The 17549-nt window shown below is 47.1% G+C and overlaps 1 protein-coding gene across 1 annotated transcript in view; it reads left to right on the forward strand.

Annotated features, from left to right (window-relative positions):
- Positions 1-17549, forward strand: part of LOC120023555 (alpha-(1,6)-fucosyltransferase-like) — a 182259-nt gene that overhangs the window by 115663 nt on the left and 49047 nt on the right. The window lies entirely within an intron of this gene.

A 17549-nucleotide genomic window follows, 5' to 3' on the forward strand; every position in this document is an offset into this window, starting at 1 on the left:
ACTATTGCCCCGTAGTAAGTGCTTTGAGAGACTAGTCAAGGACCATATCACCTCCACCCTACCTGACACCCTAGACCCACTCCAATTTGCTTACCGCCCCAATAGGTCCACAGACGACGCAATCGCAATCACACTGCACACTGCCCTAACCCATCTGGACAAGAGGAATACCTATGTGAGAATGCTGTTCATCGACTACAGCTCAGCATTTAACACCATAGTACCCTCCAAACTCGTCATTAAGCTCTAGACCCTGGGTCTCGACCCCGCCCTGTGCAACTGGGTACTGGACATTTTACAAGCAAATGGGAACAAGATGCATTATGCAAATCACCAATGTTGTGACGCATGCTTGTTTTGAAGGAAGAACAGTACTGAGGAGCATCTGTACACGCTGTGTCTGTGTGGAGTCTGGAATCACTAGGGCAAGGGGCCTGCTCTGCTCGAAGAAGAGGGAGGAGTAGCAGACTGAGGGGCCTAGAACGGAGAGGAAAACAAACGCAAGGAAATCAAGATATCAGTGGTAGCTGTAAAAAAAAACTCATCCAAAGCGCTGTGACTTCTCACGGCAGAAAGCTATCACTATATGGTGCCCCATCTCCATATTAATTCTGCCTCTGACTGAGCTAACTAGCAAGTTCAACACAATACACAGCTGGACTCACCAGCTCCTGCATTCGCCCGTTGTGCTGTTTACGAACACGTGACTAGCTCAACTGTTCTGGGGAACTACGGTAAGCTTCATAATGTAAAATAGTGTGACAGGTGAAGAATGCGATCTGCTTTACCTCCTAATGTATTGCACAAGTTGACTGGCTATCCTATTTCACAAGTTGACTGCAGGTATATACTTAAAAAGTAGCTACAAATATTCACATTTATTGAAAAACTTCAAAGAAATAGTTTCAACGGTGTTGAAAAACCATCCCGTGGCTATTTCCAAATACCCCGGTATACGCTATATACGGTATAGCACGCGAGCTTAATGACAATGACCATAGGATTTGACCAGACAGCACAAACAGATCTGGAACGAGGCTTGTATTTTCTGTGCCTTAAACGATGTACTGTTTGTTCTCTACTCTTCATTAGGCTTCTGCAAGCTGGTTCTATGATGTAATGTCATGACCTGTCTCTATTTCCGAGTGGTCACATCATGTTGTTGTCTAGGGGGAGGAAAGGGGGGAGGAGAGGATGGAGGATGGGGGTGATGCTAGACAGGCTAGTCATTTGTTTCATTATTCTATCATCCTTTAATTGGGGTTGGCAAACAGGGAGAAAGGACACACACACCTGCAGTGTTGCCTTGTGAAGGTCATCTGTCACATTGGCTGACAGAGAGAGGGAGGGCGTTCGTTGGGAGTTGAGTCAAACTCATTTCAGAACCAGTTCAGATCATAGAAGACAATGGATAGGATGCCCTTATGCTTTTAGTATTTCCATCTGAATGTGCCTTTATCACAGTTATCATAGTTATCACAGTTATCATAGTTATCACAGTATTACAGTTATTACAGTTATTACAGTTATCATAGTTATCACAGTTATCACAGTTATCACAGTTACCACAGTTATTACAGTTATGACAGTCTTACAGTTATCATAGTTATCACAGTTATCACAGTTACCACAGTTATTACAGTTATGACAGTCTTACAGTTATCATAGTTATCACAGTTATCACAGTTACCACAGTTATTACAGTTATGACAGTCTTACAGTTATCACAGTTATCATAGTTATTACAGTATTACAGTTATCACAGTTATTACAGTTGTTACAGTTATCACAGTTATCACAGTTATTACAGTATTACAGTTATCGCCGTTATCACAGTTATTACAGTTACCACAGTTATTACAGTTTCTACAGTTATCGCAGTTATTACAGTTATTACAGTATTACAGTTGTCACAGTTATTACAGCTACCACAGTTACCACAGTTATTACAGTTATCACAGTTATCATAGTTATCACGGTATTACAGTTATTACAGTTATCACAGTTATCACAGTTATCATAGTTATCACAGTTATCACAGTTATTACAGTTATGACAGTCTTACAGTTATCACAGTTATCATAGTTATTACAGTATTACAGTTATTACAGTTATTACAGTTATTACAGTTGTTACAGTTGTTACAGTTATCACAGTTATCACAGTTATTACAGTATTACAGTTATCGCCGTTATCACAGTTATTACAGTTACCACAGTTATTACAGTTTCTACAGTTATCGCAGTTATTACAGTTATTACAGTATTACAGTTGTCACAGTTATTACAGCTGCCACAGTTACCACAGTTATTACAGTTATCACAGTTATCATAGTTATCACGGTATTACAGTTATTACAGTTATCACAGTTATCACAGTTATCATAGTTATCACAGTTATCACAGTTACCACAGTTATTACAGTTATGACAGTCTTACAGTTATCACAGTTATTACAGTTATTACAGTTATTACAGTTACCACAGTTATTACAGTTATGACAGTCTTACAGTTATCACAGTTATCATAGTTATTACAGTATTACAGTTATCACAGTTATTACAGTTGTTACAGTTATCACAGTTATTACAGTATTACAGTTATCGCCGTTATTACAGTTATCACAGTTATTACAGTTACCACAGTTATTACAGTTTCTACAGTTATCGCAGTTATTACAGTTATTACAGTTATTACAGTTATCACAGTTATCACAGTTATTACAGTTATCTCAGTTATTACAGTTATTACAGCTACCACAGTTACCACAGTTATTACATCTGCCACAGTTACCACAGTTATCACAGTTATTCATTATTACAGTTATCACAGTTATTACAATTATCACAGTAATTACAGTTATTATAGTTGTTACAGTATCACAGTTATTACCGTTATTACCCTTGTTACCGTTATCACCATTATTACCGTTATTACCGTTATCACAGTTATTGCCTTTGTTACAGTTATCCTGTTATTTGATCTCTTCCAGACTCAGACCTACTTAGTGCCCATCCTAGAAGTACTGAAGAAAGGTAATTGAATAGAGTTACTATTATGAGTAACATGGAGTTGGTCCATTTCCTCCATTTAAAATGCGTGTGTGTGTGTGTGTATATCTCTGAGGTCTTGGTTGGGCCAGACAGTAGCCTATATGAGGCCTCTTCTCACACTGTAGCCTATATGAGGCCTCTCCTCCCACTGTAGCCTATATGAGGCCTCTCCTCCCACAGTAGCCTATATGAGGCCTCTCCTCCCACTGTAGCCTATATGAGGCCTCTCCTCCCACTGTAGCCTATATGAGGCCTCTCCTCCCACTGTAGCCTATATGAGGCCTCTCCACCCGCTGTAGCCTATATGAGGCCTCTCCTCCCACTGTAGCCTATATGAGGCCTCTCCACCCGCTGTAGCATATATGAGGCCTCTCCACCCGCTGTAGCCTATATGAGGCCTCTCCACCCGCTGTAGCCTATATGAGGCCTCTCCTCCCACTGTAGCCTATATGAGGCCTCTCCACCCGCTGTAGCCTATATGAGGCCTCTCCTCACACTGTAGCCTATATGAGGCCTCTCCACCCGCTGTAGCCTATATGAGGCCTCTCCTCACACTGTAGCCTATATGAGGCCTCTCCTCCCACTGTAGCCTATATGAGGCCTCTCCACCCGCTGTAGCCTATATGAGGCCTCTCCACCCGCTGTAGCCTATATGAGGCCTCTCCTCCCTCTGTAGCCTATATGAGGCCTCTCCACCCGCTGTAGCCTATATGAGGCCTCTCCACCCGCTGTAGCCTATATGAGGCCTCTCCTCCCACTGTAGCCTATATGAGGCCTCTCCTCCCACTGTAGCCTATATGAGGCCTCTCCTCCCACTGTAGCCTATATGAGGCCTCTCCACCCACTGTAGCCTATATGAGGCCTCTCCTCCCACTGTAGCCTATATGAGGCCTCTCCACCCGCTGTAGCCTATATGAGGCCTCTCCTCCCACTGTAGCCTATATGAGGCCTCTCCACCCGCTGTAGCCTATATGAGGCCTCTCCACCCGCTGTAGCCTATATGAGGCCTCTCCACCCGCTGTAGCCTATATGAGGCCTCTCCTCCCACTGTAGCCTATATGAGGCCTCTCCTCACACTGTAGCCTATATGAGGCCTCTCCACCCGCTGTAGCCTATATGAGGCCTCTCCTCACACTGTAGCCTATATGAGGCCTCTCCTCCCACTGTAGCCTATATGAGGCCTCTCCACCCGCTGTAGCCTATATGAGGCCTCTCCACCCGCTGTAGCCTATATGAGGCCTCTCCTCCCACTGTAGCCTATATGAGGCCTCTCCACCCGCTGTAGCCTATATGAGGCCTCTCCACCCACTGTAGCCTATATGAGGCCTCTCCTCCCACTGTAGCCTATATGAGGCCTCTCCTCCCACTGTAGCCTATATGAGGCTTCTCCTCCCACTGTAGCCTATATGAGGCCTCTCCACCCGCTGTAGCCTATATGAGGCCTCTCCACCCGCTGTAGCCTATATGAGGCCTCTCCACCCGCTGTAGCCTATATGAGGCCTCTCCACCTGCTGTAGCCTATATGAGGCCTCTCCTCCCACTGTAGCCTATATGAGGCCTCTCCTCCCACTGTAGCCTATATGAGGCCTCTCCTCCCACTGTAGCCTATATGAGGCCTCTCCACCCGCTGTAGCCTATATGAGGCCTCTCCTCCCACTGTAGCCTATATGAGGCCTCTCCTCCCACTGTAGCCTATATGAGGCCTCTCCACCCGCTGTAGCCTATATGAGGCCTCTCCACCCACTGTAGCCTATATGAGGCCTCTCCACCCGCTGTAGCCTATATGAGGCCTCTCCACCCGCTGTAGCCTATATGAGGCCTCTCCTCCCACTGTAGCCTATATGAGGCCTCTCCACCCGCTGTAGCCTATATGAGGCCTCTCCTCACACTGTAGCCTATATGAGGCCTCTCCACCCGCTGTAGCCTATATGAGGCCTCTCCACCCGCTGTAGCCTATATGAGGCCTCTCCTCCCTCTGTAGCCTATATGAGGCCTCTCCACCCGCTGTAGCCTATATGAGGCCTCTCCACCCACTGTAGCCTATATGAGGCCTCTCCACCCGCTGTAGCCTATATGAGGCCTCTCCTCACACTGTAGCCTATATGAGGCCTCTCCACCCGCTGTAGCCTATATGAGGCCTCTCCTCACACTGTAGCCTATATGAGGCCTCTCCTCCCACTGTAGCCTATATGAGGCCTCTCCACCCGCTGTAGCCTATATGAGGCCTCTCCACCCGCTGTAGCCTATATGAGGCCTCTCCTCCCACTGTAGCCTATATGAGGCCTCTCCTCCCACTGTAGCCTATATGAGGCCTCTCCACCCACTGTAGCCTATATGAGGCCTCTCCACCCGCTGTAGCCTATATGAGGCCTCTCCACCCACTGTAGCCTATATGAGGCCTCTCCTCCCACTGTAGCCTATATGAGGCCTCTCCTCCCACTGTAGCCTATATGAGGCTTCTCCTCCCACTGTAGCCTATATGAGGCCTCTCCACCCGCTGTAGCCTATATGAGGCCTCTCCACCCGCTGTAGCCTATATGAGGCCTCTCCACCCGCTGTAGCCTATATGAGGCCTCTCCACCCGCTGTAGCCTATATGAGGCCTCTCCACCCGCTGTAGCCTATATGAGGCCTCTCCACCCGCTGTAGCCTATATGAGGCCTCTCCTCCCACTGTAGCCTATATGAGGCCTCTCCTCCCACTGTAGCCTATATGAGGCCTCTCCTCCCACTGTAGCCTATATGAGGCCTCTCCTCCCACAGTAGCCTATATGAGGCCCCTCCTCCCACTGTAGCCTATATGAGGCCTCTCCACCCGCTGTAGCCTATATGAGGCCTCTCCTCCCACTGTAGCCTATATGAGGCCTCTCCTCCCACTGTAGCCTATATGAGGCCTCTCCACCCGCTGTAGCCTATATGAGGCCTCTCCTCCCACTGTAGCCTATATGAGGCCTCTCCTCCCACTGTAGCCTATATGAGGCCTCTCCACCCGCTGTAGCCTATATGAGGCCTCTCCTCCCACTGTAGCCTATATGAGGCCTCTCCTCACACTGTAGCCTATATGAGGCCTCTCCTCACACTGTAGCCTATATGAGGCCTCTCCACCCGCTGTAGCCTATATGAGGCCTCTCCACCCGCTGTAGCCTATATGAGGCCTCTCCTCCCACTGTAGCCTATATGAGGCCTCTCCACCCGCTGTAGCCTATATGAGGCCTCTCCACCCGCTGTAGCCTATATGAGGCCTCTCCACCCGCTGTAGCCTATATGAGGCCTCTCCTCCCGCTGTAGCCTATATGAGGCCTCTCCACCCGCTGTAGCCTATATGAGGCCTCTCCACCCGCTGTAGCCTATATGAGGCCTCTCCTCCCACTGTAGCCTATATGAGGCCTCTCCACCCGCTGTAGCCTATATGAGGCCTCTCCTCCCACTGTAGCCTATATGAGGCCTCTCCACCCGCTGTAGCCTATATGAGGCCTCTCCTCCCACTGTAGCCTATATGAGGCCTCTCCACCCGCTGTAGCCTATATGAGGCCTCTCCTCCCACTGTAGCCTATATGAGGCCTCTCCACCCGCTGTAGCCTATATGAGGCCTCTCCACCCGCTGTAGCCTATATGAGGCCTCTCCACCCGCTGTAGCCTATATGAGGCCTCTCCACCCGCTGTAGCCTATATGAGGCCTCTCCTCCCACTGTAGCCTATATGAGGCCTCTCCACCCGCTGTAGACTATATGAGGCCTCTCCACCCGCTGTAGCCTATATGAGGCCTCTCCTCCCACTGTAGCCTATATGAGGCCTCTCCACCCGCTGTAGCCTATATGAGGCCTCTCCTCCCACTGTAGCCTATATGAGGCCTCTCCACCCGCTGTAGCCTATATGAGGCCTCTCCTCCCACTGTAGCCTATATGAGGCCTCTCCACCCGCTGTAGCCTATATGAGGCCTCTCCTCCCACTGTAGCCTATATGAGGCCTCTCCACCCACTGTAGCCTATATGAGGCCTCTCCACCCACTGTAGCATATATGAGGCCTCTCCTCCCACTGTAGCATATATGAGGCCTCTCCTCCCACTGTAGCATATATGAGGCCTCTCCTCCCACTGTAGCATATATGAGGCCTCTCCTCCCACTGTAGCATATATGAGGCCTCTCCTCCCACTGTAGCATATATGAGGCCTCTCCTCCCACTGTAGCATATATGAGGCCTCTCCTCCCACTGTAGCCTATATGAGGCCTCTCCTCCCACTGTAGCATATATGAGGCCTCTCCTCCCACTGTAGCATATATGAGGCCTCTCCTCCCACTGTAGCATATATGAGGCCTCTCCTCCCACTGTAGCATATATGAGGCCTCTCCTCCCACTGTAGCATATATGAGGCCTCTCCTCCCACTGTAGCCTATATGAGGCCTCTCCTCCCACTGTAGCATATATGAGGCCTCTCCTCCCACTGTAGCATATATGAGGCCTCTCCTCCCACTGTAGCATATATGAGGCCTCTCCTCCCACTGTAGCCTATATGAGGCCTCTCCTCCCACTGTAGCATATATGAGGCCTCTCCTCCCACTGTAGCATATATGAGGCCTCTCCTCCCACTGTAGCATATATGAGGCCTCTCCTCCCACTGTAGCCTATATGAGGCCTCTCCTCCCACTGTAGCATATATGAGGCCTCTCCTCCCACTGTAGCATATATGAGGCCTCTCCTCCCACTGTAGCATATATGAGGCCTCTCCTCCCACTGTAGCCTATATGAGGCCTCTCCTCCCACTGTAGCATATATGAGGCCTCTCCTCCCACTGTAGCCTATATGAGGCCTCTCCTCCCACTGTAGCCTATATGAGGCCTCTCCTCCCACTGTAGCCTATATGAGGCCTCTCCTCCCACTGTAGCCTATATGAGGCCTCTCCTCCCACTGTAGCATATATGAGGCCTCTCCTCCCACTGTAGCATATATGAGGCCTCTCCTCCCACTGTAGCCTATATGAGGCCTCTCCTCCCACTGTAGCATATATGAGGCCTCTCCTCCCACTGTAGCATATATGAGGCCTCTCCTCCCACTGTAGCATATATGAGGCCTCTCCTCCCACTGTAGCATATATGAGGCCTCTCCTCCCACTGTAGCCTATATGAGGCCTCTCCTCCCACTGTAGCATATATGAGGCCTCTCCTCCCACTGTAGCATATATGAGGCCTCTCCTCCCACTGTAGCATATATGAGGCCTCTCCTCCCACTGTAGCATATATGAGGCCTCTCCTCCCACTGTAGCATATATGAGGCCTCTCCTCCCACTGTAGCCTATATGAGGCCTCTCCTCCCACTGTAGCATATATGAGGCCTCTCCTCCCACTGTAGCATATATGAGGCCTCTCCTCCCACTGTAGCATATATGAGGCCTCTCCTCCCACTGTAGCCTATATGAGGCCTCTCCTCCCACTGTAGCATATATGAGGCCTCTCCTCCCACTGTAGCCTATATGAGGCCTCTCCTCCCACTGTAGCCTATATGAGGCCTCTCCTCCCACTGTAGCCTATATGAGGCCTCTCCTCCCACTGTAGCATATCTCCTCCCTCCAGCTACTGCGGATCTCCTCCCACAGCACATACCGGACACACACACACACACACACACACACACACACACACACACACACACACACACACACACACACACACACACACACACACACACACACACACACACACAACCTCTCTCTTAGAAAACATCCTTAAAGCTTCAAACACCAGATTGGCCTAGCAGGTGCAGCTCACTTAATGTGACATTATTGAATATAAAAATGGATGATGTGAGAAAATCACAAAAGCATCGCGTCCGCTTGGTAATTCTGCGTCCATCGACTTTAAATTACTCTGTAATTTGCATAACAACCTGTGTGTGTGTGTGTGTGTGTGTGTGTGTGTGTGTGTGTGTGTGTGTGTGTGTGTGTGTGTGTGTGTGTGTGTGTGTTTGTGTGGACCCACCTCCCCCCTCCCTGGGGAATTGAGCATTGGTTTCCTCCTATTCTCCCTTGCTGTAGGTGTGACCTTGTAGAGCAGGTGTAACCAAGAGCCACATACTGACACACACTGACACACATGCTCGTATCACCAATGGTCGCACACATCCACACGCGCACACATACACTCGCACACACACGTTATGGCCCAGAAACACGTTGCAGATGTACAGTGATAGCTGGGCGGGAGGGTGAGAGAATAATTAACACATGTTTTCAAATGACTAGTAGTTTCTGTGGGAAGATATATACAGTGATCTGTGCGTTTGAACGAAAGCATAAATGTACCTATTTCATTTCAGGATGTAAAACAGAATCATCTCTGCTGCACATGCCACAACTGTTTTGATGACCAAAAGTTATATTTTTTGAATGAGCAGCGCGCAGCCATCTCACGAGTGCATCTGTGACACAAGCACAGGGAAAACGCAACAAGCACAGGGAAAACATAACAAGCACAGGGAAAATGCAACAAGCACAGGGAAAATGCAACAAGCACAGGGAAAACGCAACAAGCACAGGGAAAATGCAACAAGCACAGGGAAAATGCAACAAGCACAGGGAAAATGCAACAAGCACAGGGAAAATGCAACAAGCACAGGGAAAATGCAACAAGCACAGGGAAAATGCAACAAGCACAGGGAAAATGCAACAAGCACAGGGAAAACATAACAAGCACAGGGAAAATGCAACAAGCACAGGGAAAACGCAACAAGCACAGGGAAAATGCAACAAGCACAGGGAAAACGCAACAAGCACAGGGAAAACATAACAAGCACAGGGAAAACGTAACAAGCACAGGGAAAACGCAACAAGCACAGGGAAAACGCAACAAGCACAGGGAAAACGCAACAAGCACAGGGAAAACGCAACAAGCACAGGGAAAACGCGACAAGCACAGGGAAAATGCAACAAGCACAGGGAAAATGCAACAAGCACAGGGAAAATGCAACAAGCACAGGGAAAATGCAACAAGCACAGGGAAAATGCAACAAGCACAGGGAAAACGCAACAAGCACAGGGAAAACGCAACAAGCACAGATGCTACAAGTGAAAACAAATGATCTAACAGGATACTTAATTGGCATAATGTCACAAGCATGATAAGCTCGCCAGTAACTTTAGTTAGACTTGATTGGCATGCGAGCTAGCAAGCTAGCTACCGGTGTGCTAGATTGGTGGTTGCTAGTGTCCTCTAGCTAGCATCTAAAGGTAGGAGAAACAAAAAACAGTGTTGTGAATTGGGCACAGAGCCATGTTTTTTTTGTCCAACCAGATCCAGGAGAAGGTTCTAGCTAGTATATATATCTGTCCTTCGACTGTTGATGGATGTAGATGTCCGGTTCAGGTCCCAGGCTCCCAATGACTGGTATGATTATTTATTTACAAGTTCATTGCAATTTGCTCCTTAGCTCCATCTGTTCAGTAACTGATAGAGCAGACTAGCGATGCGCGGGCGGGTTTAGGGTCATGAAATACTGTGTGGATGAAGGGCGGGTGGCCGGGTTTAGGGTCATGAAATATTGTGTGGATGAAGGGCGGGTGGGTGGGTTTAGGGTCATGAAATATTGTGTGGATGAAGGGCGGGTGGCCGGGTTTAGGGTCATGAAATATTGTGTGGATGAAGGGTGGGTGGGTGGGTTTAGGGTCATGAAATACTGTGTGGATGAAGGGCGGGTTTAGGGTCATGAAATACTGTGTGGATGAAGGGTGGGTTTAGAGTCATGAAATACTGTGTGGATGAAGGGCGGGTGGGAGGGTTTAGGGTCATGAAATATTGTGTGGATGAAGGGCGGGTGGGAGGGTTTAGGGTCATGAAATACTGTGTGGATGAAGGGCGGGTGGGAGGGTTTAGGGTCATGAAATACTGTGTGGATGAAGGGCGGGTTTAGGGTCATGAAATACTGTGTGGATGAAGGGCGGGTTTAGGGTCATGAAATACTGTGTGGATGAAGGGTGGGTGGGAGGGTTTAGGGTCATGAAATACTGTGTGGATGAAGGGCGGGTGGCCGGGTTTAGGGTCATGAAATATTGTGTGGATGAAGGGCGGGTTTAGGGTCATGAAATACTGTGTGGATGAAGGGCGGGTTTAGGGTCATGAAATACTGTGTGGATGAAGGGCGGGTTTAGGGTCATGAAATACTGTGTGGATGAAGGGCGGGTTTAGGGTCATGAAATACTGTGTGGATGAAGGGCGGGTTTAGGGTCATGAAATACTGTGTGGATGAAGGGCGGGTTAAGGGTCATGAAATACTGTGTGGATGAAGGGCGGGTGGGAGGGTTTAGGGTCATGAAATACTGTGTGGATGAAGGGCGGGTTTAGGGTCATGAAATATTGTGTGGATGAAGGGCGGGTGTGCGGGTTTAGGGTCATGAAATATTGTGTGGATGAAGGGCGGGTGGCGGGCGGGTTTAGGGTCATGAAATATTGTGTGGATGAAGGGCGGGTTTAGGGTCATGAAATACTGTGTGGATGAAGGGCGGGTGGGAGGGTTTAGGGTCATGAAATACTATGTGGATGAAGGGCGGGTTTAGGGTGATTCAATACTGTGTGGATGAAGGGTGGGTTTAGGGTCATGAAACACTGTGTGGATGAAGGGCGGGTTTAGGGTCATGAAATACTGTGTGGATGAAGGGCGGGTTTAGGGTCATGAAATACTGTGTGGATGAAGGGTGGGTTTAGGGTGATTCAATACTGTGTGGATGAAGGGTGGGTTTAGGGTCATGAAACACTGTGTGGATGAAGGGCGGGTTTAGGGTGATTAAATATTGTTTGGATGAAGGGTGGGTTTAGGGTGATTAAATACTGTGTGGATGAAGAGCGGGTGGGCGGGTTTAGGGTCATGAAATACTGTGTGGATGAAGGGTGGGTTTAGGGTGATTCAATACTGTGTGGATGAAGGGCGGGTTTAGGGTGATTCAATACTGTCACGTTCCTGACCTATTTCTGTTAGTTTGTTGTATGTGTTAGTTGGTCAGGACGTGAGTTTGGGTGGGCATTCTATGTTTTCTGTTTCTATGTTGGTTTAAGGGTTGCCTGGTATGGCTCTCAATTAGAGGCAGGTGTTTGGCGTTCCTCTAATTGAGAGTCATATTTAGGTAGGTTGTTTCACAGTGTTCGTTGTGGGTGGTTGTCTCCTGTGTCAGTGTTTGTCGCACCATACGGGACTGTTCGGTATGTTTGTACAGGGCGGGTTTAGGGTGATTAAATATTGTTTGGATGAAGGGTGGGTTTAGGGTGATTAAATACTGTGTGGATGAAGAGCGGGTGGGCGGGTTTAGGGTGATTAAATACTGTGTGGATGAAGGGTGGGCGGGCGGGTTGAATAAAGAGAAAACAATGCATTAAAAAATCCATAAATGTAGAAATATTGTGCAATTTATATCTATAGGCAACATTGAGGTTTTGTATCTGTCGTTAGTGCGTAGCCTCACTGTAGCGCACCAAATACCAATTGCCGATTGCCAAATGCTTTTGGGAACTTGGGCAGAAAAAGTTAACATCTATCCACTGAGCCAAAAAGGACGATGTCAGAGTTTAATTCAATAAGATCTGCTAAATGTAGAGTTGAAGATATATAGAAGGGAGGGTCAGAACAGTAGACTAAAGTTTAGGAAAGATTTGGTGAAGTGGTAAAAGAGGATGATAGCAGTGCGGCTGTGTTATCTGTGATGCACTATACAAATTCAACAGTCACAAAACGGGGACTTTAACATGGCACATCAAGGGAACTGTACTGTTCAGATGGGTTAAATGGAATAGTAGCCTAACTGAAATCTGGAAACTGACTGTAGGTCTATAGCCTCTCACGTAGCCTAATATAATATTAACTCCTGAAGATTTAAGCATTTCTTGCAGTAAAATAATACACCAAATGCACATTTTGACTCTGGAACAGGAGTGGGGAAATAGTACTTATTTCTTTCACCATCTTGCCAGAATGAATGGGCGGTTAGGGGCCGTCTGTAAAGGTGGCAGTGCTGTCATAAAAGCTGATAGTATTTCAACCACAAAATATGCATCCAAGTCGAACTTATATTTGATCAAAAACATCAAAAACATGTAGGGTCGTTTTAACACCTTTATAATTTCCTTAAAACTGGTCAAACTGATGTCATTTGGACATTTTGCACAGAAAATCTTTCCCATTTTTTTTGGAGCATTTTCTCCCCAGTCCCTAAATGTCTTTGTTGTGGAAGAGAAACATAGATGAAAAAGGAAAGAGAAAACCAGTAATGACAGAAGAGAAGCTGCACCACTCATTCATCTCAAAGCCCAGGACGGTCCATTTACTTTCTGCTGTGAAAATCATGTGATAAAATCCTGCAATCTCATTGCTGGGCGGCAGGCCGAACGCCTGGAGCTGGAAGAACAGTACTGTAACAGCTTGTTTTAAAACAGTAAAAGATACACAATTTAACCACATATTTATGGAAATGTTTTATATAATCCTTTAATTATTTAATAGTTATTTTGTTGAAAAATAAAAATAAAATACTTTTGACTAGTCTCAAGTGGAGCACCGCCCCTAACGTCCTAATGGACGGGCCGCTACTTCTGTGAAGCCTGTCCTTAGCAGTGCAGGCACAGCAGCTCTGGTATGCAGGCTCCTGTTTCAGTGCTGCTCAAATCAAATTGTATTGGTCACAAACACACGTGTTTAGCAGATGTTATTGCGGGTGTAGCGAAATGCTTGTGGTGTAGCGGAATGCTTGTATACTTCATTGGCTTTGCTGCCTATTATGTCAGTAGAGCCTTACCTCTGTCTCCTATGATGTCTGTTGAGCCTCACCTCTGTCTCCTATAATGTCAGTAGAGCCTCACCTCTGTCTCCTATGATGTCAGTAGAGCCTCACCTCTGTCTCCTATGATGTCAGTAGAGCCTTACCTCTGTCTCCTATGATGTTAGTAGAGCCTTACCTCTGTCTCCTATGATGTCAGTAGAGCCTTACCTCTGTCTCCTATGATGTTAGTAGAGCCTCACCTCTGTCTCCTATGATGTCAGTAGAGCCTCACCTCTGTCTCCTATGATGTCAGTAGAGCCTCACCTCTGTCTCCTATGATGTCAGTAGAGCCTCACCTCTGTCTCCTATGATGTCAGTAGAGCCTCACCTCTGTCTCCTATGATGTCAGTAGAGCCTTACCTCTGTCTCCTATGATGTCAGTAGAGCCTCACCTCTGTCTCCTATGATGTCAGTAGAGCCTTACCTCTGTCTTCTATGATGTCAGTAGAGCCTCACCTCTGTCTCCTATGATGTCAGTAGAGCCTCACCTCTGTCTCCTATGATGTCAGTAGAGCCTCACCTCTGTCTCCTATGATGTCAGGAGAGCCTCACCTCTGTCTCCTATGATGTCAGTAGAGCCTTACCTCTGTCTCTTATGATGTTAGTAGAGCCTTACCTCTGTCTCTTATGATGTCAGGAGAGCCTCACCTCTGTCTCCTATGATGTCAGTAGAGCCTCACCTCTGTCTCCTATGATGTCAGTAGAGCCTCACCTCTGTCTCCTACGATGTTAGTAGAGCCTTACCTCTGTCTCCTATGATGTCAGTAGAGCCTTACCTCTGTCTCTTATGATGTTAGTAGAGCCTTACCTCTGTTTCCTATGATGTTAGTAGAGCCTTACCTCTGTCTCCTACGATGTCAGCAGAGCCTTATCTCTGTCTCTTATGATGTTAGTAGAGCCTTACCTCTGTCTCTTATGATGTTAGTAGAGCCTTACCTCTGTCTCCTATGATGTCAGTAGAGCCTCACCTCTGTCTCCTACGATGTCAGTAGAGCCTCACCTCTGTCTCCTACGATGTTAGTAGAGCCTTACCTCTGTCTCCTACGATGTTAGTAGAGCCTCACCTCTGTCTCCTATGATGTCAGTAGAGCCTCACATCTGTCTCCTACGATGTTAGTAGAGCCTTACCTCTGTCTCTTATGATGTTAGTAGAGCCTTACCTCTGTCTCCTATGATGTCAGTAGAGCCTTAGCTCTGTCTCCTATGATGTCAGTAGAGCCTCACCTCTGTCTCCTATGATGTCAGTAGAGCCTCACCTCTGTCTCCTATGATGTCAGTAGAGCCTTACCTCTGTCTCCTACGATGTTAGTAGAGCCTCACCTCTGTCTCCTACGATGTCAGTAGAGCCTCACCTCTGTCTTCTATGATGTCAGTAGAGCCTTACCTCTGTCTCTTATGATGTTAGTAGAGCCTTACCTCTGTCTCTTATGATGTTAGTAGAGCCTTACCTCTGTCTCCTATGATGTCAGTAGAGCCTTAGCTCTGTCTCCTATGATGTTAGTAGAGCCTTACCTCTGTCTCTTATGATGTTAGTAGAGCCTTACCTCTGTCTCTTATGATGTTAGTAGAGCCTTACCTCTGTCTCCTACGATGTCAGTAGAGCCTTACCTCTGTCTCTTATGATGTTAGTAGAGCCTTACCTCTGTCTCCTATGATGTCAGTAGAGCCTTACCTCTGTCTCTTATGATGTTAGTAGAGCCTTACCTCTGTCTCTTATGATGTTAGTAGAGCCTTACCTCTGTCTCTTATGATGTTAGTAGAGCCTTACCTCTGTCTCTTATGATGTTAGTAGAGCCTTACCTCTGTCTCCTATGATGTCAGTAGAGCCTTACCTCTGTCTCCTATGATGTCAGTAGAGCCTTACCTCTGTCTCATATGATGTCAGTAGAGCCTCACCTCTGTCTTCTATGATGTCAGTGGAGCCTTACCTCTGTCTCTTATGATGTTAGTAGAGCCTTACCTCTGTCTCCTATGATGTCAGTAGAGCCTTACCTCTGTCTCCTATGATGTCAGTAGAGCCTTACCTCTGTCTCTTATGATGTTAGTAGAGCCTTACCTCTGTCTCCTATGATGTCAGTAGAGCCTCACCTCTGTCTTCTATGATGTCAGTAGAGCCTTACCTCTGTCTCTTATGATGTTAGTAGAGCCTTACCTCTGTCTCCTATGATGTCAGTAGAGCCTTAGCTCTGTCTCCTATGATGTTAGTAGAGCCTTACCTCTGTCTCCTATGATGTTAGTAGAGCCTCACCTCTGTCTCCTATGATGTTAGTAGAGGCTTACCTCTGTCTCTTATGATGTTAGTAGAGCCTTACCTCTGTCTCTTATGATGTTAGTAGAGCCTTAGCTCTGTCTCCTATGATGTCAGTAGAGCCTCACCTCTGTCTCCTACGATGTCAGTAGAGCCTTACCTCTGTCTCTTATGATGTTAGTAGAGCCTTACCTCTGTCTCTTATGATGTTAGTAGAGCCTTAGCTCTGTCTCCTATGATGTTAGTAGAGCCTTACCTCTGTCTCCTATGATGTTAGTAGAGCCTTACCTCTGTCTCCTATGATGTTAGTAGAGCCTTACCTCTGTCTCCTATGATGTTAGTAGAGCCTTACCTCTGTCTCTTATGATGTTAGTAGAGCCTTACCTCTGTCTCTTATGATGTTAGTAGAGCCTTACCTCTGTCTCCTATGATGTCAGTAGAGCCTTACCTCTGTCTCCTACGATGTTAGTAGAGCCTCACCTCTGTCTCCTATGATGTCAGTAGAGCCTCACCTCTGTCTTCTATGATGTCAGTAGAGCCTTACCTCTGTCTCTTATGATGTTAGTAGAGCCTTACCTCTGTCTCTTATGATGTTAGTAGAGCCTTACCTCTGTCTCCTATGATGTCAGTAGAGCCTTAGCTCTGTCTCCTATGATGTTAGTAGAGCCTTACCTCTGTCTCTTATGATGTTAGTAGAGCCTTACCTCTGTCTCTTATGATGTTAGTAGAGCCTTACCTCTGTCTCCTACGATGTCAGTAGAGCCTTACCTCTGTCTCTTATGATGTTAGTAGAGCCTTACCTCTGTCTCCTATGATGTCAGTAGAGCCTTACCTCTGTCTCTTATGATGTTAGTAGAGCCTTACCTCTGTCTCTTATGATGTTAGTAGAGCCTTACCTCTGTCTCTTATGATGTTAGTAGAGCCTTACCTCTGTCTCTTATGATGTTAGTAGAGCCTTACCTCTGTCTCCTATGATGTCAGTAGAGCCTTACCTCTGTCTCCTATGATGTCAGTAGAGCCTTACCTCTGTCTCCTATGATGTTAGTAGAGCCTTACCTCTGTCTCCTATGATGTCAGTAGAGCCTCACCTCTGTCTCCTATGATGTCAGTAGAGCCTCACCTCTGTCTCTTATGATGTTAGTAGAGCCTTACCTCTGTCTCCTATGATGTCAGTAGAGCCTCACCTCTGTCTTCTATGATGTCAGTAGAGCCTTACCTCTGTCTCTTATGATGTCAGTAGAGCCTTACCTCTGTCTCTTATGATGTTAGTAGAGCCTTACCTCTGTCTCCTATGATGTCAGTAGAGCCTTAGCTCTGTCTCCTATGATGTCAGTAGAGCCTCACCTCTGTCTCCTATGATGTCAGTAGAGCCTTACCTCTGTCTCCTATGATGTCAGTAGAGCCTTACCTCTGTCTCCTATGATGTCAGTAGAGCCTTACCTCTGTCTCCTATGATGT

The sequence above is a fragment of the Salvelinus namaycush genome, chromosome 28 (assembly GCF_016432855.1).
Source record: "Salvelinus namaycush isolate Seneca chromosome 28, SaNama_1.0, whole genome shotgun sequence".
Lineage (NCBI taxonomy): Eukaryota > Metazoa > Chordata > Actinopteri > Salmoniformes > Salmonidae > Salvelinus > Salvelinus namaycush.